This window comes from Camelus ferus, unplaced genomic scaffold (genome assembly GCF_009834535.1).
Source record: "Camelus ferus isolate YT-003-E unplaced genomic scaffold, BCGSAC_Cfer_1.0 contig298, whole genome shotgun sequence".
Taxonomy (NCBI): Eukaryota; Metazoa; Chordata; class Mammalia; order Artiodactyla; family Camelidae; genus Camelus; species Camelus ferus.
This window is the reverse complement of record NW_022588414.1, coordinates 970,745-997,885: the sequence shown is the minus strand read 5'-3', so window position 1 is coordinate 997,885 and position 27,141 is coordinate 970,745. Positions and strand designations below refer to the sequence as shown.

At 32.9% G+C, this 27,141-nt stretch overlaps 1 protein-coding gene across 3 annotated transcripts in view; it reads right to left on the bottom strand.

The window, feature by feature from the left end:
* ASCC3 (activating signal cointegrator 1 complex subunit 3) overlaps positions 1-27,141 on the bottom strand; it is a 301,506-nt gene that overhangs the window by 201,376 nt on the left and 72,989 nt on the right. The window lies entirely within an intron of this gene.

Here is a 27,141-nt window from a genome sequence, read left to right as displayed (position 1 = left end):
CTAAGTGTGTGCAGCTGGAACAACTCAACTATTGTACAATTCGAGTGTATTTGTGAACTGAAATTCACTAATTGAAAAATATGATAATGAGCCTATACCTATATGTTTGTATACAATCTTAAGTCCAAAACAAGTTAATAATGTAAGGAAACAAATTAAACAGGTATCTTTTGAGTTTATATGATGATAGCCTAGTTTATTTAGGTTGAAGATGACTAATGAAAGTGCAAACAAGAAAGTCCCAGGAGATGTAAATCAGTAGGAAATTCTGTTTCAGTAAGTTCTGGATTTTTAAAAATACTTTTCTGAAAAGGCAGCCATAATAGTAGGAATAACAGCTATAGGTTATGTTTGTTCAGAGTTTACACTGTGACATATGCGATTGTAAGCACTTTGATATATTTATTGACTTAATCCTCAAAACAATTCTATGGTGTAGACACTATTAATATGTCCTTTCAATAGAGAAAAAAATACACAGAATGGTTAATTAATTTGTCCTACAATCTTCTATATAAAAAGTCTTTAGAGATGAAAACTATGATGTCTGGGAGTAAACAAACACTGGATGGAATTAATGGCAGGAAACTGTAATGGCTATATTGATCTCAGAAAAAATAGATTTAAAAGCCAAAAATATTACCAGGAATAAAGAACCAATCATTTTGTAATAACAAAGAGGATAATTAATCATTAGGGCATAATAATCCTAAATACTTATATACCCAATAACAGATATTCAAAATACATAAAGCAAAAACTGATAGACATGCAAAGGGAATAAACAAATCTGCAATTTTAGTCAGAGATTTCAATATCCCTCTCCAATATGTGATAGAACACATAGGCATGAAAATCAGCAAAGCTATAGTAGACTTGAACAGGGCTATCACCTAATTTGACCTCACTGCCATTTATTCATCCAACAGTAGGAGAATACATATTCTCTTCAAGTGCTCATGGAACATTTAATAAGACATATCATATTTTGGGCCATAAAGCAAGTCTCAATAAATTGAGAAGAAAGCAACTCATACAAAATATGTTCTCTGATCACAATGGAATTAAATTAGAACTCCTTAACAGAAAAATCCTTAGAAAATATCCAAATATTTAGAATTAAATAACATACTTCCTAAATAACCCATGGATGAAAAAAAGAAATCAAAATGGAAATTTATAAGTATTATTAACTGAAGGAAAATGAAAACTTAGCATCTCAGAATTTGTGAATGCTTATACTTAGGGGGAAATATACAGCACTAACCACCTACATGAAAAAAAAAAAAGGTTTCCAATGTATGGCTTCATCTTTTAAAATAAAATTATTAGAAAAAGAAAAAATTAAAACCAAAGTAAGCTGAATAAACAGTAAAGATCAAAGTGGATATCAATGAAATGGAAAACAGAAAAGCTCATTCTTTGAGAAGATCAATAAAATTGATTAGTCTCTAGCCAAACTGATCAGGAAAAAAAAGAGAAGACAGAAATTACTAATGTCAAGAATGAGAAAGAAGGCATCACTACAGATGCTACAGATGTTAAAATAATAATAAGGGAATATTATAAACAACTTTATGCCAATAAATTTGACCACTTAGATGAAATGGACAACTTTCTGAAAAGACACAAATTACCAAACCTCAATCAAGAACAAATATAAAACTTAAATAATTCTATATCTATTAAATAAATTAAGACTGAGATTAAAATCCTTCTCACAAAGAAAACTCCAGGCCCAGATAATTTCATTGGTAAATTCTACCTAACATTTAAGAAGGAAATAATATGAACTTTTTTTGTGTGGCATTTGAGACTATTCAGAAAAATTGCTGAAAAGAGGATACTTCCCAAATCATTCTATGAGGTAAGTATTCCCATGACACCAAAACCAGATGAAACAGAATTATAGTCAAATAACCCTCATGAACATAGGAGAAAAAAAAAAAACTATAAACAAAACTTTAGTATATCTAATTCTATAACATAATAATTTATCATTACCAACTATGGATTATCACAGGACTATGGGGTTAGTTTAACATTCAAAATTCAGTGTAATTCAACATAACAATAAACCAATAGAAAAATTGTATGATCATCTCAATAGATGTAGAAAAAGAACTTGACAAAATTCCACATCCATTCTCTACTAAAAAGAAAAAAAGTCTCTCAGCAAACTAAAAACAGAAAAGTCAAAACAACTCTGAAAAAGAAGACTAATGTAAGAGAGCTAAAACTACCCGATTTCACGGATTATTTAAAAACTTAGAGAAATCAAAACAGCATGATACTGGTATAACGGTAAACAGAGGAACAGAAGAATAAAGAATCCCAAAATAAGCCCTCACAGACACAGACGGCTGATTTTTGACAAAGGCTCAAAGGCAATGCAAATGACAAAGGATAGTACTTTTAGTAAACGATGCTGGAATAAATAAATAGCCACATGGAAAAATAAACTTGGATCCACATCTCCCACTATATACAAAAATGAACTCAAAATGCATCATTGACCTAAATGTAAAACTTAAAACTATAAAACTTGTAGAAGAAAACAAAAGAGAAAATTTTCGTGGTTTCGAGTTAGGCCAAGATTTCCTAAACACAGCATAACCTATAAACAAACTGATAAATTGAGCTTAGCAAAATGAAAAACCCATAATCTTCAAGATATTAAGAAAATGAAAGAAGCCACAACATGGGAGAAAATTGTGATGCAAACAATCTGATAAAGGACTTGCATTCAGAATATATAAAGTATTCTCCAAACACAACATTAAGAAAACAAACAACCCAGGTTTTAAAATGGTCAAAAGATATGAATAGTCACTTCATCAAAGAAAATATCTGGATGGCAACAAGCACACAAAAAAGATGCTCAACACCATTAGTCATTAGGGAAATGAAAACTAAAATCACAATGAGACAACACTATCCACTTACTAAAATCACTGAGATTTTTTAAAATGCCCATCGCAAACAACTTTATGCCAATAAATTTGACCACTTAGATGAAATGGACAGCTTTCTGAAAAGACATAAATTACCAAGTGTTGGTGAGGATGTGAAGGAACTGGCACTCACACATACTGCTGGTTGGTATATAAAAGAGTACAATCTCTTTGGAAAACAATTTGGCAACTTTTAAACAGTTAAACATATACTTAACATATGATCTAGGTTTACCTGAGGAAAAAAATATACATACATACAAAAACTATTACACAAATGCTCACAGCAGCTTTATTTGTAGTAGCCTAAAATCAGAAACAACTCAAATGCCCATCAACAGATGAATGGGTAAATAAAATGTGGCATGTTCATACAATGGGATAGTACTCAGCGATAAAAAGTAATGAATTACTGAGACGTGTGAAAAAAAGATGAATCTCAAAATGATTGTTGAATGAAAGTCAGACAGAAAATAAATACATACTACATGGATACATTTATATAAAAATCAAGAAAAATAAACTATTCTATAGTGACAGCAAGCAGATTAGTTGATGCTTGGAGGTGGAAGGGTAGGTAGACGGAGAAATAGGTCTTGCAGTGAGGGCACAAGGGATCTTTTGAAAGTGACAGTTATGTTCACTGTCTTGACTGTGGCAATGGTTTCGCATGTGTTTACATACACCAACTTATCAAATTTTAACTTTCAATACGTACAGTTTATTATATGTCAATTACACCTCAACAGAGCTGTTTTTCAAAAATTAAAAACAATTTTATAGACATCTATTTATGCTTTCATTTGGACAAAGCACACACTTTGAAAAGATCAGAGTAATATGTCTAGAGTCTGGAAATTCTTAGGCGGGTCAATTAAATATCTGAGAGTACCAGTGATAGTTTCTTTATCAATTTCTGATGATGACTCAGCCTTGGATAGGCAGTGCAGCACATTTTTCAGAACATGTAGCTTGGGGTCAGAAGCCCAGGTTAAAATAGTGTCTTTGCCACTATTTGCAACATAACTTTGAAGACACTTAACATCTTTGAGTTCTATTTCCTCATCTGTAAAATAAGGTTAGTTATACTACCACACAAGGAAATTATAAAGACAAATAAAAATAGCCAACAATTACAGAGTGTTTATTATGAACCAAACACAGGGTGAATTCTTCATATGAGTATCCTAATTATTCATAATAACCACACCCGACTATTTTATAGATGGGGAAAGAGAGACTTCCAAAGACTTAGGTTCACACACCTATAAATGATGGAGCTAGAATTTGAACTCAGATAGTGTAACTTCAGAATCACAATCTTTAACTGATAATGTTTATAAACTATATAGAATAAACCATACAGAGTAGGTACTTGCAATTGTGTTGAAACAAATTAATAGCACCTACTATCATCACTGTCATATGTCATCTTTGTGTTTGATATTAAGCTTCTAAAACAGTATTGTAAATGAGTGCTGCAATTTCCAGTCTCATGATAAGAAATACAGAATCTACTATTCCTAAAATATGAATCTGATCATGACACATCCTGGCCAGATAGCTTCACAAGACTTCTCACTGTCAATTTTAACTATTCAGGGTAAGCAAACTAGATCCTTCAAGGCACAGAATGTGCAGCAAACAGGACCCTTCAAAATGTGAACCCTTGTTATTAACTTCTATGACTACTATCCATATATACTATTCTCTGACTATTCTTTGTGCCTTTATACTATGTATAATATCTTTCCTAGCCCTGAGAAACCCTTCATTATCATTCAAGTTCAAGTTTAAATGTAATCTCTGGTCCTCTCCAATTCCATAAGCATTTATTTACGTATTTATTCTTTGCTGTACTTCAAAAGATTGAAGGACTCCATTTCTCTCAGCAGCTGGACATTCATACAGCCTTCTTTATATATTGTCATTATGACCCTAAACCACAAACATTAAAATGATTTATTTATATGTATATCTGGCCCACTGGACTGAAACTAAGGTTTCAGTTTTACTACTTTCTGTATCACTACAATACCTAACCAACTGCCAGGAAAGTAATAGTTCTCTAAATAAATTTTTATTGATTGATAAATCAATTGAATAAATGAGGGGAAAAGTCTTAAAAGTCTTAAAAAGATATGTACTTCATATATAAAATCTTCCAAGCGAACAGTAAACTGGACCTAACCAAAATACATGGCAGTTCCAGAAAAAACCTATATTGAACCTTGAATAAGAAACTTACTTCTTTCGTTCTTAAAGGTTATAACCACTATCAAGAAGTAAACTAAGACATTAGAAGAATACACTGACAGACAAACCTATTACTTACAGAGGTTTATAATATTCTATTCAACAATCATTTACTGATCACTTGTACATTACACTAAGGGCTATGTCAGTATAAACATTCATTTTCTTAACAAAAGTTAGAGTGTCTAAAATGATCCTTACAATAGATTAGTTTGTGGTTTAAAAGGGAAAAAAAGATGTTAAAATTTCTATTACATCTTTTTAATTGTCTATAATAAAGGTACGAACCATATGCTGAGGATTCTGTGGGGAGACAGAGTCATTAGAATGCTACTTCAGGGAGAAGGAAAAAAAGGATTAGAAAAACACCTGGAACTAGTTAAAAGTTGGTAGTTATGTGACAGATATGACAGGAAGGGGTAGCAGAGATGACGAAAATGGAAAAGTGGGTCATGACCAGACTATGAAGACTAGACTACCACAGAGACTCCTCTACCTCTAAAGAATTTCCTGAAAGACCACAGGGCAGCAGAAGAAACTGAGACCTAGAGAAGTTAAACAACTCACCGAAGTCCCCACTGCTAATAAATGGCGGAAGAGATGAGATCTGAACTGAGTTTGTCTTAGTTTCAAATACAAATTACTACCAAATATACTGTTTTCAATAGTATCACAAAATGATTTATTTTGCCAATTAGCAAATCTCTACATTCATTTCAAAACCACTGCAAAAGAATTCTTAAAATACTGTTGCATAAATACACTCTTTACTATCAATAGAAAATGCTAATAAGAAACAGCAAGTTACCAAAAAAAAAAAAAAATACCTACAAAATTTTATAAATTACTTCAAATAGCCTATGTTCTGTACCTGGCCCTCAAAATTTCTTTTTGTTGTTCACTTTAAATTTGGAAAAATGAATGAATTTTCATCAATGAACCTGCTGGTAAGAAAGCAAAAGGAATGTAAAAGGATACACCAATTTTAACAGTATTAAAAAATGTATTTCAAATTATGTCTGTGAGCTACTAGGACATGAGATAGTTAAGTTAAAGTTGATGATGCATAAGGAATTTCTTGTATTTGAATGATACTCAAATTATATTCAAAATATCTTAAGACAAATCTTCCTCTAAGGAGGAAGAAAAGTACAATTATATAAAAAATCTGTTTTACTCAAATTTAGAACTGCATAGTAATAATATTCATTGTTTTATTTATATTTCATTTATACACTAATGTCCAGTTAAATGGTGCTAACAATCATTGCTTTCAAGTATTTGATATTCTTCTAACTTAGAAGAAACATATGTATTGATTTTATACATTACTGTGTAAACAAAGTTAAATTACAATTATTCTTCTTAGCATGTTAGCATTTGCTCTTAAACAGAAAACTGAGTATCTCACAGTTAATTTATCGTAAAAGCTTTATGTTTAGCCCAGATAGTCATTCTATGTACCATTTCCCCTATTAATTAGTTTTAACTAGTATTTTCAAAAATCATAATCAGCAGATGAAAATGTTACAAGCTTCATCCTAAATCCACTTGTCTATGCATATTTGACTCATCAGACTACTAATCTTACAGAAATGACATGACTCATTTACATAATTTGATAGAATATCTATATATATTTCTAAAATCCTTTATTAAACACTAGCTATACAGGCTGCTGTCAAATGTACACTTTATTTTTAAAAAATAATCTGAATGATACTACTATTTACCCGGAAGAACAAAAATGTACACTAAATATACTGAAACATACTGCATTAACTGTTTACAATAATCAAATGTAAGTATTTATATTGTCAGTCAATTAAAATGCATTAACTGAGTATCTAAAATGAAGTCAGGACGATGTCATCTCTTCCAAGTTAGCATATGTATCATAAGCTTAAGTTTTAAATATTCTAACAGTAAACATTACAATTTCAGCACATATTTATGAAAAATCATATAAATCCAAAGACATACATTATACAGTTTTCACAGTTTAAGCTTCCTCTAGCTTTAGATAGCATGTGTCTTAGGCTCAAAATTTCAGAATCAGAGATGATAGCAACTCAATACAATCAGTCCAAGCTCTAAATCAGTCCCACCACTCTAATGTTTCTCACAAACCATGTTCCACACCATAAACTACTTAATAGCCATGAAATTAAAAATAAAACAATTGACATGAATATCTTATTTAACATCTCTGAATATTTACTAGATGATTACAGTTATTTTTAGTTAGATAATTTTTTTCATTTAAAAGCTTTTACTCACTGCTTTGTGTATATATTTTAATAATACTATTTTTAGTAATTATTCTAAAATAGATAACTTTGGGCCTTCTTAATGGGATATACTAAAGAAAATTTCATCTTTCATTCACAACTGGCATCATCATCTCCTCATTCAGCAAATATTTATTGAGCCTCTATGTACCAAAAATTGTTTAAATGTTCAAAAAGATAGTTATACAGCTTGCACTGTAATGAGGGTAAGAGACAGAAAATCAGCATATTCACTAATGAACAAAGTGTTTTAAATACTGATATGAATAAAATTTTAATAGATGGCATAATATAGAGGAGTGGGACAGTTACTTCAAATTAACAGTTACTTAAAATTAAGTCTCTGGGAGGTGCCTCAAGAGGGCTGACCAGAGTTAAGAACAAAGTGACAAGAAGCAGGTCATAAGAGAACATGGAAGCAACACGTATTCCAGACAGAACCGAAACTTAGAGCCAGGCCACTCCGTCAGGACAAAGGTGGTATGTTCAACCCGCTGAATAGAGATGAGTATGGCTGAGTAAGTGGTCAGGTATAAGAGAGGAAAGGGAGACAAGAGTCATATTATGGGGGAATTGTAGGTCACGATAAAGAGTTTGGGTTTTTGTTCTTAATACAACAGAGAGTCTACATGATTTTAAGTGGAAGAACAACTATAGTTTTTAAAGCTCTAAATGGCTACCATGTGAAGAAGAGACTGACAGGTAGTAGAAAAATATGCTGGGAATACAGGTGAGGGATTTTGCTGGCTTATATTAGAGCAGTGAAAATAGAAAGCAGTAAGAGGATACAGACTATATTTTTGAGGGGGAGCCAATAGGACTTGAAGATGACTTAAATGTGGCGGGGGGGAGATAACCAAGGATGACCATTTTTCTATTGACGATATGAGGAAGATTAAGAAGACAGACTGAGAGGGGGAAAAAAGCACTCTATTTGAAGGACCTATTATATGTCCATGTAGAAACTTCAAACAGGCAATTGTTCCGACTTTAGAGGTCAATGAAAATGGCATGGATTTTTAAAAACTCATTTTCAGAGAGGTACAGGGACTTTCCCAAGGTTACACAATAGCAGTAAACATAAAATAAAATTTCACACTCTACTGAGAAGTAACAGAAGACCAAACATCAGATACCTCAGTGGTAGGGAAATACTTAGGGATTTGGACTACATACTTAACAATAAACAAACGAGTCCTACAAATCAAAAATAAAAAAATGAAAAAAATGTTTCAAAAAATTTAAATTCCTAGTCTGTAATAAATAAATCCCTAGTCTGGATCACCAGATCGCTGTTCAACAGAAATATAAGGTAACTAAAATTTAAATTTTCTAGCATGAACATTAAAGAATGTTTTTTAAAAAGTGAAATTAACTTTATTCTTTTATTCAACTCTAATATATCTAAAATATTATCTTTTTAATATATAATAAAATTAATATTGAAATATTATATATTTTTTTCATCCTAAGTCTGAAAAATTAGTGTATTTTACACTAAGAGCACATCTCAACCCAGACCAGTCATATTTCAATTGCTCATCAGTCACATGTGGCTAGTGGCTGCCATATTAAACAATGCAGCTTTAGAAAGCACCCAACTAATCTTATACACTGTTTTAAAATATACACTGATTAATATACTACCATAACATAGCAGGTTACATTGCAGGAAAGGCTCTTAAGGCAACATTCAAAATCCTTAACGTGACCTGAAAGGCCCTGTCATAATCTGAGAATCATGGAACTCAGATGAATTATGTTACAAACTGTTAATCTTTGAGGATTCTTTGGCGAGGAGAAAGAACATTAGTTTTATCTGACTTCTTATTCTCTTTAAAGTTATCCTTAGTAAGCAAAGAAACAAGAAAACAAGTAATCACTTGTTGAATGTATTAAAGAGTAGAATTAATGTTCTTTTCCAACACTGACTGAATCACCAACATTTACTTTGATATTCAACTCAAGGTCTAAAATAGGTAGGTCTGAGCATCCACCACATACAAAACTGGTCCCAACTGAAGCCTCATTACTTATCTTTATTAAAGGTTGATAAATACTTCACCTGATCAAGAGAAAATCAGCTATATTCTCAAAAATGTTAAATGATAAATATAAGGAGTTTTCTTCCCTCTAGAATATGAGACTACTAAAGTTTGGGAATTACGCTTTCATCTTTTTCTTCCTAACACTTGGCATAGTACCTGGCACAAAGCAAATATTCAGTGATTTTTTTTTTCTGTACTTACTTCAGCTGAGTGATTGTGATTAAATCAATTGCTACCTGTGAGTTGCATTGCTGATGAATTTTCATAAATTATATGGTAAGTATCTTCAGATACTCCATGTTAAGCACAATGCCTCTCTCTAGAATAGGAGCTTGGTATAAAATTTTCTGCTCATATTATTTAAGTTTGACAACTGTTTTCCACCAGAGAACCTAAATACTAGCTAAACTATCTTTTTTCCTACACACATTCACTGTAGTTTCCAGTGAAACAGAAGTTATCTTGGGTTACATCAGCTCCTGCTACGTTTGCTCTGTGAAAAAATAAAAGGTGCTGTTCTAAACATACTTCTTACATTTTTAAAATCTTATTGACTTTAAGATGGCATTAGAAATTCTTTGAAACAAATACTTACCATGTCATAGAATTTCACATTATTATGAAGACTACATAAAAATAAGAAATATTTATTATTCTGTCCTTTCTGTTTATCCTTAAGAAATGATCTATCCTCAAGAAGCTGTTTGATTTATAATCAATCCAAATTTAAATTTACATATCTATATTTTATATATTTATTCTTTATATAGATATTATACCAATATATGATATTATTTTAAAATAACAATCTCTGGGTCCAAAGATAACAAAATATCATGGCTGAGAGACTTTCTAAAAATTAGAAGAAACCATGCTTATTTCTTTGTTTTAGCTGCAGGAGAATCATAGGAAATTCTTGGGAGACAATGTAGTCCAATTAGAGATCCTGTCTACCTCACATAACAGAGTTGATCAACTAAACAGTAGGTCACTGTATTTCACACAGGCAGTTACGCTCCACTAGGGGGTTATAAAATCAATTTAGCGGACTGTGACTAGCATTTTTAAAGAATACAATAGAAAAGAAAAAGAAAATAGTGCAGCTGTGATCAAAAAAAGTTTGACACCCAAGGTTATAGATACATACTTTACAGTGAACACTCAATGCATTCTTTCAAAATATAGCTTATTTCATTTGTGGAACACAAAAATCTTTCTCTCACAAATGCATACATATATCCTTGGAATTTAGCAATTTCACTTTCTTAGAATGTATCCAAAAACACATTTGCCCAAGTGCAAAATGTATATGTACAAGATTATACATCACAAAATTATTTGTGGTACCAAAAACTGGAAACAATCCAAACATCATTAATAGCGTACCCCTTGAATAATTTATGACACATGTATACAATAGAATTCTATGCAGCTATAAAACAGAATAAGAATGTATTCTATTTTGAGATGGAAGGATCTTGTTATTTGAAAAAAGCAAGGTACACAACAATATAATATGCTTTTTTTTTTCAAAGTTGGTACGGGTGGGGTGCAGGGAATCTACTGCTTATGTATTTTTAATATTTAGTATTAAAATATGTTTATATGTGCTTTTAGACATTCTGGAAGAATATATAAAATCTAATATAGTGGTTTTTAATAGAAAGAAAAGATACGGGCAGTTGGGGGACAAGGATAAATTAAGAGACTTTTCACTAGTTAAAGATTTCTAGTTTTTAAAATGTGATGATAAGAGAAGAAAAAAAGACACACAAAAAGATATACAAGTGACTTCCATAAAAAATGGAAAAAAATAAAGTATCTGATTAAGTGGAGATGCCTAAATGAGCTCTCAAGTATTACAAAATATTTCGTATTAAAAAGTTCTTATTATTCCTAGAGTTTTACCCTCCAGAGACAAAAATGTAAATTGAATTACTCCTCTGAAGGTCCTTCAAATTATTTCAAACCTTAAGTCCCTCTACTCATGGTCCTCTTCAGCATTCTCTTTTTTGGTCTTAATAGGTAAGTTCCTCAAAGGTTACTCTCAATTAAAAGTTTAGAAATAGAAGCAGCAGTAGGTTCTCTTCCTATGTCCAATACCTGTGGCATTAGACCTGGAACCTCACCCAAGACTCCATGGTTTCATCAGAAGACCAGATCTGTTATTAAATGCAAAGTCTAAACTACACCTTGCCATTACCTAAATACGCCCTCTCATTTGTTCATCATACTGAATTCTGCCTACCAAGTGCCAAGCTGTGAGGACTTATCACTGTCTTCGAAAACTCACTACACACCTCCACATGCTAACCTTTAAAGCAAGGGAACACCTGGAATGCTACTTCACTGACTGCCAACCCCAAACTAGATGATCTGTGACAAGATCAGCAGACTAATATAAACACAAAAACTAAAAAGTTAAGTTAGCAGGGAGGGTATAGCTCAGTGGTAGAGTGTGTGCTTAACATGCAAGAGGTGGTGGGCTCAATCCCCAGATCCTCCATTAAACTGGCTGATAGATAGATAGATAGATAGATAGATAGATAGATAGATAGACAGACAGACAGACAGACAGACTGATCGACCAACCTAATTACCTCTCCTCAAAACTTTTTTAATTTAAAAAATAATAAAAAATGAAATAAAATATTCTTGTGTTTAATACTCTTCAATTGTAGATAGATACATAAGATAATATATTCCTCATTATTTAAGCTGGTAGGTAAATGTTCACTAATCCATTTAATGATAACAGTACCAGTTAGTTAGCATTTCTATTGAGCACTTACTACATAGTAGGCTTTGCTTTAAATGCTTTAAGGGGATTATTTCTTTCAATAGCCAAAGAAAACCCATGAGGTAAGTCTTTTCATTTTCCTTATTTTAAAGATAGGAAAACTACACATCAGAGAGATTAAAGGATTTGCCCAAGGATAAATGGCCAATAAGTAACAGAGCAAGGACTGGAACAAGTTCAAATTTAAAAGTCCAGGTTAAAAACTTGTATGGCTTACCGACTTCATTACTTTACAATTTTATTCCTTGTGCTGATTTTTTAACCAAGTAACTTAACTTTATAAAAATAAAAATAGAAACACAAAGTCAATGAAAACACTGACCATACTAATAATTGAATAAAGGCAAAATAGAATAAGAGCATTGTTTAATCTGAGTGTTTAACACTTTAAAAAAATTGATTATTCTTGGTAATGTTTACATCCTCATATGCATCATATAGATTGCTTTTAAATGAGCAACATTAATAAATTTATATATTATTTAACCTAAAAAAAATTCCACTTCCAAAAATTTATCCAAGTTAAACTAACTGAACAAGAATATCAGACAAATAAACACAAAGATGTTTGCTAAAACATCATTCATAATTAAAAAATGAATACAAGTTGACTGTCCATAAATAGAGAACTGGCATAAGTAATTCATGATACATTCTTTATGAATTATAGTGGTTAAATAGGATAATGAAGATATATATGCTTACAGGAAAACATATTTAAAAGGGTAAAAATGCATGCTATAGAACAGTAACATAACTAATTATATATAATCTGTTAATATAATAAAATATTATGTAAAGATATTTATCAAACTGTTTCATTGGAGCTGGGATTATAAAGGAAATTTTACTTTCTGTTTTGTAAATTGAGATATTACCTTTTAGATATTACTTTTTTTGTATAACAGATTTTATAATAAGTTCCACCAAAAAGTTTTTCTCTTTAGGTAAAAGTATTTATCTTAAGAAATTATCTATTCTATGTTGATTTACTTAAAAATAATAATTTTTCTTGATAGATATAAATACCTAATTTTTTACATCAATACACAGTAACTGATTCAACCTGCTTTTCATTATGCCATATAAAGAGTTTTACATCTTTATCAAACCCCAAATTTCCAATTTGGAATCCCACTTGGAAATGCATGAAAAAATTACTGAATTCTATTAATTAAGAGATAAGAAAGACAATGTATGGCCACTGTTAGTTCTTTTTTACTGAAGTTGTGTGTTTTAATGTTTCGTGATATTAATTCATTTTGAACCAGACAATCTGGGTAGAGGAAATTAAGTCTTAGCAACAAAAGACCTCAGGAGAGTAATCCACTATTAAATCTTTGAAGGAAATGAGATTGTAAGATTTTGTGAAAATCAGGTAAGTTAGTTATTTTCTAAAATGAAACTGAGCCAATCTTTACTACATACAAAAAAAAAAAAAGCAATAAGAAGTCACAATGCATAAATCATAATCCTTTAATATTATTTAAAGGAGTGCCTTTACATCATTTAAAAGAGTAGCCAAAAATACTCAGTATACCCTCAAGTTCAATTCCTAAAAATTTTCTCATACTGAAAAAAGTCCATTTAACAACAACAATAACAAAATCACCTAAATAGACGAGTCTTCTAAATATTCTGCACTCCCAGATAACAAAATGATAAATAAGTAGCTTTTACTGACCTTGAAGAGAAAAATATCAAAGAAAGAAAAACGAATAATAGCAGTACTGCCACATTTAATGAAAACTTAAGGCAGAATGGGAGTCAGAAAGGAGCACTTAAACTCGTCGTGGAAGAGGAAGGTACCTTCCTCAATCCCAGGTTTCAGCTAAGGCTTAAACGTTGAGGAAAACTGAAGAAAAAATTTCAAGAGGGGATTTTTAAAGGGAGGCAAAATTCTGGCTGCACAGTCATAACAACCTCCACTGAAATACCATGGAGACTGCCACGTGTGGGTTTCTACCAGCACCCTCTTAACAAACCAGCATGTCAGATGTCATTGTGAAACACCTTCACCAAGGTGCTGTGCCAAGCAAGAGTCACACTCTCAATGCACAAGAGGACAGTAAAAGACATGGTTGAGCCTCAGTTATGAGTTTGATTTGGTTAGGTTTGGTTTGCTTGTCTTTAGACAGGATCACCAAAATAAGTGAGGGCTGGATTGTCAAAATCAGTATCATAATTACGTATACAAACGTCAGATGCTTAAAGCAGAATTAAAATTGGAGGCCAAGAATCTGGTATTGTCTATTAAGTTAATAAATTATTTTCATAAGGGAAATGAACTTATCCTGACATGTTTATAAGTGTCCTTCTAGGATGCCATTTTAAGTGTTATATCTCAAAAATGTTAAGACTATTATTTAATTGGTATTAGTCTTATTGGCCTAAATTATGGGACCTACCTTCTAATTAACAGCTATATTTCTAATCTTGGCAATAAAATAGAAACAAAAGTTTCTATCAAATTCTGTTGTATCCCACCCAAAAAAAGTCATTTTCAGTTTCTTGGCTGTTTCAGCTCTGATCTTAACTTTTAAATTACTTTCATTAGTTTGCTTAAAATCTGTAAAGAGGGTAAAGTATTTGGGCACTTTTGTGGTCAAACTTACAAAATGTTACAGTTATTAAAATTATAGGTGATTTATTAATTAAAAATTTTTTTTACAGTACAAATGACTTTAAATTTTCTGAAACTAATTAAATAAAGCAACAATGTCATTTAAAATATATCTCCTTAAACAAGAAAATTTCATGTTAACAGAATCATCATCAAAGGAATTGTTTTGAAAGAGACTATTTTCAATTACTAATCTAATAATATTTGAATAACTTATGATTTCAAGTCAAAATCCATTTCATTTTCTTAACTTCAGAGTTATTTATTATTTTTTTAGTTGAAGTATAATTGGTTTATAATGTTATGTCAATTTCTGGTATACAGCATAATGTTTCAGTCATACAGATACATACATATATTCCTTTTCATATTCTTTTTCGTTATAGGTTACTACAAGATATTGAATATAGTTCCCTGTGCTTTACAGTATGAACTTGTTGTTTATCTATTTTATATATAGTAGTTAATATCTGTAAATTTCAAATTCCCAATTACCCCTTCCTACTCCCCGACCCTGGTAACCATAAGTTTATGTTCTATGTCTATGAGTCTGTTTCTGTTTTGTAAATAAGTTCATTTGTGTCTGATTTTTAGATTCCACATATAATTGATATCGTATGGTACTTTTCTTTCTCTTTCTGCCTTACTTCATTTAGAATGACGATCTCTAGGTCCATCCATGTTGCTGCAAATGGCATTAGTGTATTCTTTTTTATGGCTGAGTAGTATTCCATTGTATATATACACCACAACTTCTCTGTCTAGTCATGTCAATGGTTGTTTAGGTTGTTTCCATGTCCTGGCTATTGTAAACAGTAGGGCTATTAACATTGGGGTGCATGTTTCCCTCTAGATACATGCCCAGGAGTGGGACTGATGGATCACATGGTAAATCTACTTTTAGTTTTTTAAGGAATCTCCTTACTGTTTTCCATAATGGCTGCATTTTGTTCATGGGTAATTTTTGTTTTTGTTGTTGTTTTTCTTTTTTGCTGTGGAAAAGCCTTTAAGCTTAATTAGGTACTATTTGTTTAATTTGCTTTTATTTCTATTGCCTGGGTAGACTGCGCTAGAAGAACATTTGCTAAGATTTATGTCAGAAAATGTTTTACCTCTGTTTTCTTCCAGGAGACTTATAGTGTCTTGTCTTACGTTTAAGTCTTTAAGCCATTTTGAGTTTATTTTTGTGTATGGTGTGAGGGAGTGTTCTAACTTCATTGATTTACATGCAACTGTCCAGTTTTCCCAAAAACACTTGCTGAAGATACTGTCTTTTCTCCACTGTATATTCTTGCCTTATTTGTCAAAAATTAATTGACCTTAAGTGTGTGGGTTTATTTCTAGGCTCTCTGTTCTGTTCCATTGATCTGTATGCCTGCGCAGTCAGCTCCAGTCCTCCCCCCAGATGAGTCTGCAGGAGCCCGAGCTCTAGCACCAGTCCCGGCCTGCCCTTGCTGGCTTGTGTCTCAGGCTGGGCATCCTGGGAACCCTCTGTGCCGGTCTCTCAGTTCTGTCTGCCAAGCAGCTGCTTCGTGCTCCTCTGAGCCTCTGAAGCTCCCTTTCTGTCCCTACTGACCTCCCTGCTGGAGAGGAGGCTTCTCAGGGTGAGGGTGCTTTTCCTCCTTTGCTGCTTCCTTCCCAGGGGACAGGTCCCACACCCTTTCCTTTTTCATTTCTTTTCTCTTCTTTTCTTTCTTTTCCTTACTTTCCTTCTTTCTTTCTTTCCTTCCTTCCTTCTTTTTCTTTCTTTCTTTTTCTTTTTTTGTGAAGATTCTCCTTGTATTTCCCATGTAAGAGATAATCTACCAAAGTTCAGTAAGTAATCTGTACAAATTGTTCCATATGTAGATGTAGTTTTTGATGTACTGGTGGGAGAAGGTGAGCTATGTATCACTCTATTCCATCCTTTTGGCCAGATCTCCCCAAGAATCCATTTAATATAAACAATAATAATATATGTTACGTCAATGAAAGTATTAATGACTTATTTAGTGTGTGATGTCAATGAAAGTATTAATGACTTATTTAGAATGGTCAGTTCAATATACAAATGTGCACACACACGTGTGTATTCAAATATTCCAATGTTTAACAACATACTTGGTATTGATTTCCTGAAGAACAGAAATTTAGAAATGCTTATTTAAATTGGTACCTTTTAAATTTTTAAAAACACAATTTAATGTCATTAGCTCATTTCCATAAAATAGATGATCTCAGAATTTTACTTGTTTATTGTGGAAACAAGCAGTCAACAACTTACAAATTGCTTCCTTACATTGAAGGCTATTGCTTGTTTTCCATGTGAGATCTCAAGTTCACATAGAAAGGTTCCAACACTGAACCCACTACTCAAGAGAGTAGAAGAAAGATCTACTCAAAGACTGCTGGGGAGGAGATCCACTGAGGGTGTGCTGAGGAGGCCAGTGCTTTGGGAATAGCTTCCTCATACTTGGTGTAGGGAGTTTTTGTACTTTGAAAAATGACAGATTTTCAGGACTCAACCCTTGAGATTTTCATTTATTAGCCTAGGGTGGGAAACAGTAATCTGAACATTTCTTAACCATCTCCCAAGTGATTGTCAAGCAAAAGCAAGATTGAAAATTGTTATCCTAACTTTCCTTCTCAACACAGTGACTAGGGTATTCTTAGTCATTTGTTTTTCACATTTAATATAATCTATTCTGGAAAGAACAAAGTACATTTTACTCAGAAATGTGCACTAACTATGTACCAAATAAGAAGGGAAGACCTCTATAAGATAAATGCTTTGCTTGAACTTATGTAGTATGTAAAGATTTAAATGATAAGAAAAACATCCTGCCTCTTCTAGCTTCTGGGAGCTCTAGGCATCCCTGAGTTTGTGGTCAAATCCCTTTAGCCTCTGGCTGGGTGGTTCCATGTCGTCCTCTTCCTCTGTCTGGATCTTCTGCCCATTTTTTGATTAAGGTTGCTTATCTTTTTGATATTGAGTTGTATGAACTGTCTGTGTATTTTGCAGAATTAAACCCTTGTTAGTCACATTATTTGTGAATATTTTCTCCCAGTCAGTAAGTTGTCTTTTCATTTTGTTTATACTTTCCTTTGCTGTGCAAAAGCTTGTAAGTTTGATTAGGTCCACTCCTGGGCATACGCCCAGAAAAGACAAAAACTCTAATTTGAAAAGATGCATGCACCCCAATATTCACAGCAGAACTATTTACAATAGCCAAGACATGGAAGCAACCTAAGTTTCCATCAATAGGTGAATGAATAAAGAAGATGTAGTATACATACACAATGGTGTATTACTTAGCCATAAAAAGAAAGAAATAATTCCATTTACAGTAACATGGATGGACCTAGAGATTATCATACTAAGTAACTCAGACAGAGAAAGACAAATATCATATGATATCACTCATTTGTGGAATCTAAAAAAATGACACAAATGAGTTTATTTACAAGACAGAAATGGGCTTACCGAGATAGAAAGCAATCTCATGGTTTCCGAAGGGGAAAGTGGGGGAAGAAATTAGGAGTTTGGGATTAACAGATACACACTACTATATATAAAACAGATAAATAAAAAGGACCTACTGTGTAGCACAGGGAACTATATTCAATATCTTGTAATGACCTATAATGGGAAAGAATCTGAAAAAGAATATATATACATATAAATATATAACTGACTCACTTTGCTGTACACTTGAAACTAAGACAACATTGTAAATCAACTACACTTCAATAAAACATTTTTAAAAAAGAACACACATGGTATTCAAAGGCAGTCTAAAAATGTAAAATTTCAGTATTTTAATGTTGATCATATGTTCAAATAATCTTTTGGAGATATCTGGCCAAATAGATACAGTATTAAAATTTAAAATTAAAAAAAAAAAAAAAAACTCTTAACAGAAAGATTTAGAGTATGCCCTGAACTTTTTCAGGATTGCAATATCATACTGCAATTTGGATGACTAATCTCCCAAAATGTATCCCAAATACAGTCACACATTTTCTGTGTGGTAACTAATGTAATCTTCAGAATAAGTAGTCTGATGAGGAAATTGAAACTTAGAGTTGCTATGTAACTTGACCTGTATCACAAAATATGCAAAATCGTGAAGCTGAGAATTTAACATCAGTTCTACTTGCCTAACTGGATAGTAAGTTCCTTAGAAGCAGGATTGTAATTCTAAACCTTCTGGTATCCACCATACCTCCTAGCACAATGCCTCGCATCCATCAAGAACTCAAGAAGTGGCTACTGATGACTGATAACCAATCTACACATATTTTCAGAGATAAATAATGAAAAATCTGTAAGTAGCAACACAATCATACCCAATATTCTGTTTATTACGATAGGCCTGTATAATCATAATACATAGATATGTTGGAAGATATGGACTAAGTTCATTTCTAAAGCAAATTTGAAATTCCCACATTACAAGTTAAATTCATCTACTTTTCAGACTTCTGAATTCATCTGAGTTCTAAAATTATCATCCAGGGTAGTTCAATATGGACTTTGTGCTCTTAATCTCCTCTCTTCTAATTTTATTCCCCATAAAATTAACAAAGTATAGGCTGTAAAGAAAGTTATTCTGTTAGATTACTCCTAGCTAGGGGCAGATGCCAGTTACAACTCTCTCTAGTTTGGCAGGTAGTTTTTAAGCAGCTGGTGCCCTTTTCCCAATTAGCTATTTGTAGGTGTTCCCAGTAGACTTTGTGGCACTGCAATCCTGAAGAAGTTCAGGGCATACAGACAAAATTAATTGTGTTTTAGGAAAGAAAATTTCGATAGCACTTCCTTCCAAATGAGACCCAGCTCCTTCTTCTTTTTTTTTTTGTAGAATATATATTTTAATTGAAGTATAGTAAAGCACACGTTTTGCTTCTTGTTTGTTTGTTTGTTTGTTTTATGAGGGGGGTAATTAGGTTTATTTACTTCTTTATATTTGGAGGCGGCACTGGGGATTGAACCCAGGACCTTGTGCATGTTAAGCATGCACTCTACGACTTGAGCTATACCCTCCCCCCAAGCTATTTCATATATCTGAGCTATAGTGCACTTCCACAGCAAGTAAACATTACTTTTTAATCATATAATTTAAATAATTGCTGAGAGTCAAAAATAAGTAAAAAATCTCTTATTTATGAAAAAGCATGTCTAATGGATCCAATTTTTACATATTAAACATTGACCTCTAAAACAGAAGATAATATAGTATCAAAAACATACTTTCACACATAGCAGACTGAATGCATCAAAATGAAACCTCGATTACTTTTGAGAGTAAGCTGAGATATCTTAAAGATTCTCATTACAGTTTCCATAGTAATACTTTAATACATAAAATAATGGCCCTCCTGAGAGTGAACAAGTTTTTATAACAAAAATACCATTTTAAAGTTTCTATATAAAAAGTAATATGGACAAGACATAATCTCCAATATTTTATAGCAGGTCTACACAAAGTTTTCAACACAAAATCAGGAACTGCTCCTTTCTCTGTATACCTCACAACAGCTCTGTTATGAAAAACACTGTTAGAAATAGACTCATAGACAGAGAATACAGACTTGTGGTGGCCAGGGGGGTGGAAGGTGGGAAGGGATAGACTGGGATTTCAAAATTGTAGAATAGATAAACAAGATTATACTGTATAGCACAGGGAAATATACACAAAACGTTATGGTAACTAACAGAGAAAAAAATGTGACAATGAGTGTGTATATGTCCATGTATGACTGAAAAATTGTGCTGAACACTAGAATTTGACACAACATTGTAAAATGATTATAAATCATAAAAAATGTTAAAAAAAAAAAAAAAGAAAAACACTGTTAAGTTCACTGCCACTGTTCAGATAAAGCCCAACTTCCCACAGACGACAGCAGCCAGAAACAACTCAAGTCGCCTGTTCTCCAAGAAATCTTCATTAACAACTATAGCCTGCATTGATCCCTCTGCCTTCTATGGAACACTGAATTCAAACTACTCATTTTGTACTTAGCACACCGCACAGTGTATTGTTGGAAAACACTCAACACAGATGCCATCTTATGTCCCTAATTATGCTGCAAGTTCACTGAAGACAGGGGAAATACTTTGCTGATTAAAATAATATATATTATCTATAAATGTTTACCCAGTTTTAGGTACATGAAAAACATAAAGACCTTTTTCTTTCCTCTGATGATATTAAGGAGAAAATAGAATGAGAAAAAATGAGTAAGAAGTTAAAAAAAACAGTTTTATCTAGAAACATGATGGTAAAAATGGAAAATTCCAAGGACAAAGGGAAGAACTTAAAAGTAGCCAGAGAGAAAAGTTTACCTTAAAACAAGTCACAGCTAGGAGGCAAGAATGAATATACAATGGAATAAAGAAGTCTCTTCAGCAAATGGTGTTGAGAAAACTGGACAGCAGCATGTAAATCAATGAAGCTAGAATACTCCCTTACACCATACAAAAAAATAAACTCAAAATGGATCAAAGACAAACATAAGACAAGATACAATAAACCTCCTAGAAGAAAACATAGGCAAAACATAATCTCACATACATCTCAAAAATGTTCTCCGAGGGCAGTCTAACCAAGCAAGAATAAAACAAAAGCAAGAATAAACAAATGGGACCTAATGAAACTTACAAGCTTCTGCACAGCAAAGGAAACCATAAGTAAAACAGAACGACAATCTACGGAATGGGAGAAAATTTTTGCCAACGATGAAACCAACAAAGGCTTGATCTCCAGAATACATAAGCAGCTCATACGACTTAATAAGAAAAAAACAAACAACCCAATTCAAAAATGGGCAGAAGACCTAAACAAGCAATTCTCCAAGGAAGAAATAAATACAAATGATCAATAGGCACATGAAAAAATGCTCAATATCACTAATTATCAGAGAAATGAAAATCAAAACTACAATGAGGTATCACCTCACACCAGTCAGAATGGCCATCATTCAAAAGTCCACAAATGACAAATGATGGAGAGGCTGTGGAGAAAAGGGAACCCTCCTACACTGCTGGTGGGAATGCAGTTTGGTGTAGCCACTGTGGAAAACAGTATGGAGATTCCTCAAAAGACTAGAAACAGACTTACCCTATGACCCAGGAATCCCACTCCTGGGCATATATCCAGAAGGAACCCTACTTCAAAAAGACACCTGCACGCCAATGTTCACAGCAGCACTATTTACAGTATCCAAGACATGGGAACAGCCTAAATGTCCACCGACAGATGGCTGGATAAAGAAGATGTGGTATATTCATACAATGGAATACTATTCAGCCATGAAAACAACAACATAACGCCATTTGCAGCAACATGGATGTTACTGGAGAATGTCATTCTAAGTGAAGTATGCCAGAAAGAGAAAGAAAAATACCATACGTGATCGCTTATATGTGGAATCAAAAAAAAAAAAACATAAATACAAAACAGAAACAGACTCATAGACATAGGATACAAACTTGTGGTTGCCAAGGAGGAGAGGGGTGGGAAGGGACAGATTGGGAGATTAAAACTTGTAGATACTGACAGGCATATGCAGAATAGATAAACAAGATTATACTGTACAGCACAGGGAAATATATACAAGATCTTGTAGTAGCTCGCAGCGAAAAAAAATGTGACAATGAAAATATGTATGTTCATGCATAACTGAAAAAATGGTGGAGCAATAATTCTCAGCTTCATGTCCTACTTCCTTCCCTTAGAAGTGAGTTTCTCCTTTTGGGGAAAATACTTTTATTGCAAATAATAATAATAATAATAATAATAATAATAATAATAATAATAATAATCATCATCATAATAATAATATCATAATAATAATAATAATAATCAGAGAGCTGATAGTTCCAGAGATCTGCAAGAGCGTCTCCTTCAAGTCTTTAGGTGAGTACTGAACAGTACACGTGTATGAGAAAACTACCCAAGGTAGGGGAAAAAAACCTTCAGAATGGATTTGAGGAAGAAAATTCAAACATCATCACACAGTGTCTGGAACAGTTCCTGTTCTTACCAGTCATAGTGGAAAATCTCTTAATTAACTGGGAATTAGGTAAGGGTAGTCAGACCTGAAAAAAAATCAAACTGATCCACAGTAACTTAACTATGTCCAAGGAAAAAAATCTCAAGAATATTTATAATAATACAAAAATACCCAGTGCTCAAAAAGGTAAAAATCACAATGTCCAAGTTAGTCAAAAAAGATCAAGCAAACTAAAAAGCAGGAAAAAAAATATCATAAGAGATAAAATTAATCAGTTAAAACCAATCCAGGAATAACACAAATGACAGACTGTTAAAAAAAAAACTAGAGCAAGATTCAGCAAATCTGTCCTGTGGACCAATGGCCTTGGCCTGTTTTTGTTTGGTTTTCTTTTGTATGGTCTATAAACTAAGAATAGTTATTATACCTTGAAAGGGTATTTTAATAAAAAAGACAATAATAAATATGGAACAGAGACCATATGTCCATCCACAAAACTTAGTATAATTACTATCCGTTCCTTTTCAGAGAAAGTTTGCTGACCCCTAAGCTCTAGAAATGATTGTGTAAGTAGAGGCATAAAAGATACTAAAAGAATTCAAATCAAACTTTTAAAGATAAAAGTATTATGATTGAGATGAAAACCACACTGAATGAGATTAACAGCATTTTAGACACTGCAGAAGGAAACAATTAGTAAATTTGAAGACAAAAAAATAGAAACCATCCAAAATAAAACATGAAGAAAGAAAAAAACAATAGTTAATAGAACAACATTAAGCTGTGTGGCAACTTCAGGAACCCATATGTACCTATCGTAAGATTACCTGAAAAGGGGGAATGGGGGGGGGTAGACAATTTTTGAAAAAACAATGGCTGAAAATTTCCCACATTTGATGAAAAATATAAGCCCACAGATCCAAGATGATTAACCAATGTCAATCACACACACAAAAACAACAAAATAACAACAACAACACTTGAAGAACACCACACCAAGGTAGAGGCAGGCAGAATTTTAAGTTGGTTCACAAGGTTTCCTCCTCAATCTCTCCCAGCACTCCAATGCAAACACCTTGCGTAAGTCAGAACTCTGACTATAATGGATTTACTCCTTTGCTTAGGTTATGCTATATGGAACAGCTGACCTTTCAAGAGGAAGACTGACTGGGGGGGTCTGGCATAATCACATTAATCTTTTAAAGTCAGAGAGTTTTATCAGCTGCCAGGAGAAGTCAGAGATTTGAAGCCCACAAGGTATTCAATATTTCTTTGCTGGCTTTGAAAATGGAGTGGGCCACATGCCAAAACATGTGGGCAGGCTTTAGTAGCTAAGACTGACAGGCAGCAAGGAAACAGGGACCCCAGTTCTACAACTGTAAGGAAATGGATTTGGCCAAAACCCTCAAACTTGAAAGGGAATTCTTCCCCAGAGCTTCCAGGTAAGAATTCAGCCTGGCCAATACCATGATTTTGCCCTTGTGAAGCCCTGAACAAAGAACCTACCCAAATCGGACCTTCAGAACTCTGAGATAATAAATGGGTGTTTTAAGTCACCAAATTTTTGGCAATTTCTTATACAATAACAGAAAGCTAATACAAAGACACATCATAATCAAACTGCTTAAAACCAGTGATAGAAAGAAAATCCTAAAAATAAACAAGAAAAACAAAAGACTTATTACATAGAGAGGAAGATTAAGAATGAGGACACATGGATGGACCTAGAGATCGTAATTCTAAGTGAAGTAAAACAGAAAGAGAAAGAAAAATACCGTATGATATCACTCATATGTGGAATCTAAAAAAAATAAAGGACACTATGAACTTCTCTACAAAACAGAAACAGACTCACAGACGTAGTAAACAATCTTATGTTACTGGGGAAAGAGGGTAGAAAGGAATAAATTTGGGAATTTGAGATTTACAAATGTTAGCCACTATATATAAAAATAGGTTTTTAAAAAAAAGTCTCTTTTGTATAGTACAGGGAACTATGTTCAATATCTTGTAATAACCTTTAACGGAAAAAATATGAAACTGAATATATGCACGTATATGCATGACTGTGACATTGTGCTGTACACCAGATATTGACACATTGTAATGACTGTACTTCAATAAAAAAATTCATCCATAAAACAAAACAAAAAAAAGAATGAGAACACGTTTCTTATCAGACAAAATGTTAGCAAGGAGATAATGCAGCTACATCTGAGCATACTAGGAAAAAAATTGTCAACCTAGAATTTCGTATCAAATGAAATATCTTTCAAGGACAAAGACAAAATGAAGACTTTTTTCAGACATAAACAGCTAAAAGAATTTATCACCAGCAGACCTGTGCTACAGGAAATGAATAGCAGATGGAAATCTAGATCTACCTACACAAAAGCATAAAGGGTACTAGATAGGTGCTCAAGTATAAAAACTTCTTTTGGTTATTATTTAGATATCTTAGATATCGTAAAAAGACTGTTATGACAAAAAGAGTAACAGTGTATTGTGAGGTTTACAACAGGTGTAGAAAGAGTGTACATCTACATATTTGTGTGTCCATTTGTTTTGATGGTAACAAGTGCTGAAAACTCTGACAAATACAGCAACAAATAAAATCAGAACACTCATGGGTATAATTGCCAGGTGAGGCTAGACAGGTATTAAGGGAAATTAGAATTAATTTTTGCCACATTGTTTCCTTCCTCATTAAATTTATGAAGTCTTCTTTGCTAAGATCTCTATCACTGTGAAAAAGATTGTAAACTCACTTTTCAGTTTTAAACTTTATATTTTGTTATTATTTCTTGATACATCTTCCTAAAAAGGCAGTGGTCCTGATGAAAATGGTGATATACTTGACAATGAAATAAGCAGCCTGTGGGACGCCTCAGGTAAAGGCTTTCTATTTGGGCGTATGTCCAGGTTTTAGTGACATTTAATCCTGTTCAAATTGATCTTATAAAAAAAGATCTGTGTTCTTAAGTGTTTTTCCAGATGCTTCTTTAACTTTCTTGTCTTTGTAATTTGATTGAATCAAACTGTCAATAAACTCTTCAGCTTTATGATTCCCTCGGGCTCAGGGAACAAAATAAAACCAAAAGAAAAGTATTATTTTTTATACTTATTTATTTCCCTTTTTCCAAACTGTAAGTCTTGAGACAATCACAAATGTCAATAATTATAATGACTGGTTTCTTTAGTGTCTATCAGTTAACTAGAAACTACTCTAGACATGTTAATAGAGTGACTATGTGTCTGGAATGAAAAAACAGCTGAATGGCATTAATGAGCGTAGAAGTAATTTATTTAATAAATACAACTTCCAAAGAAACAACGTCTTTTCATTTTAGCCATACTCTGATGTCACAGCGTCAGTTTACATCTATCATTTTAAGCTAACATTTTATTGAAAACGTATGAAGTACTCAACACTCTTCAAAGTGTTTTACTTATATTAATACATTTAATCCTCACAATGAAATTATGAGGTAGGTACTATCATCCCAATTTTACAAATGAAACACTGGATCACAGAGAGGTAAGTTACTTGCCCAAAGTCTTACAGCTAGAATGTGGGGGGCCAAGATTCCAACTCAGTCAGCCTGGATTCAGAGGCTCTGCTCTCCACCAGCATGGTATGCTACCTCCCAAACTTAAGCATGCACAAACCTTTTCCTTTTCTCCTTTTCATCTTAATAAATGACACTATCACTCACCCATGTTGCCCTGGATGTCATTCTGGTTTCTTCTCTCTGCTTTATTCATCTCCTGTCACTTAAACAGTCATCAGATGTTATACATACTAGCAGCCAAATTACTCTTCATTGACCCACTTCTATGCAGGCAGACACTTTCTTAATTCAGGCACATAGTGCTTCTCCCTTGAACTATTGCAGTGGCCCTACTCTCAACCATCACTTATGCACTGCAACCACAGTAATCCCTGTAAGCGAAAAAAACCTGATCATTTACTCTCTTATTTTTAAGTATTTCCCACAATATTGAGTCTAAATCTACTCTGGTTTTTCAAAACCCTTCATGTGCACTATTGAGCCTCTTTTTAGACTAATTTGCTGTCACTCTCCACATGTAGTTTACATGCTAATAATACTGAAATACTTGTTTAGAAAAGGTCACAAACTGTTTCACGGAGCATCCTTTGCCTGAGATA